An 853-nucleotide genomic window follows, 5' to 3' on the forward strand; every position below is an offset into this window, starting at 1 on the left:
AAACTCCAAACTGTGTCTTCATTGTTTATTTTATAAGGGATTGCTTTAGATTTGGTTTGAATGAATCTAAAGTAGATCCTGTTTGGGGTGTGGTTTGCTCTTGAAATAATTTTCCAGAGCCTTCAGCTGTATGCCTAAAATGCTAATAGAGTACTGTTAGTCGTCTCCACTCTGTATGAAAAAACAATTTCTTCCAGCATCTCTAGACCATTGTTATCTCTTTTCTGCTCACAACTTTATAAACTATTTGTAAACCCTCAAGGCTGCACATGGGCTGCCCAGTTCTCAGCTAAATACCCTCACAGGACCTGGACAGGTTTCCAGAGACTACCTTCCTGAATCCCCTGCTTCCTGTTGCACTGTGGATCCCAACAACTTTAGCCTCTTTTCATAGCACATCTTTCCTTCCTCACCCCACTGTGACAGCTGTGCTAGTCCTAGATCCCAGCTCCCTATGCTGTAGTCAATTAGCTTTCTTCAAGAAAAGAACTGAACCAGTTTGGGGGTCTATCTCCTCAGTTTTACATCTCTCAGGATTTGTTGTCTTATTGTGCCTGTTTTCTGTTACTAGCTTTTTTCCCTCTGATCCCTAGGTTTCTAATCTAGAAAATGAAAGCTTTAATATGGATTAAAATCTAAGTTCTTTACCAGTTCTAAACTTTCATGAGTCTGGAATATATGCTTTACCTTGTTTGCATATGTAACATTTGTTTTCCAGATTTTTTATTCCCTAAAGCATTTTTAATAAAAGAATAAAATATATTTATCATGACAAACTATTTGCAAACATATATAATCAACTTACATGAAATACAAGGTAAAATAATAGACCACAATTCCTTGAAAGCTGTGT

The sequence above is a fragment of the Callithrix jacchus genome, chromosome 13 (assembly GCF_049354715.1).
Source record: "Callithrix jacchus isolate 240 chromosome 13, calJac240_pri, whole genome shotgun sequence".
In the NCBI taxonomy this organism is placed as follows: domain Eukaryota; kingdom Metazoa; phylum Chordata; class Mammalia; order Primates; family Cebidae; genus Callithrix; species Callithrix jacchus.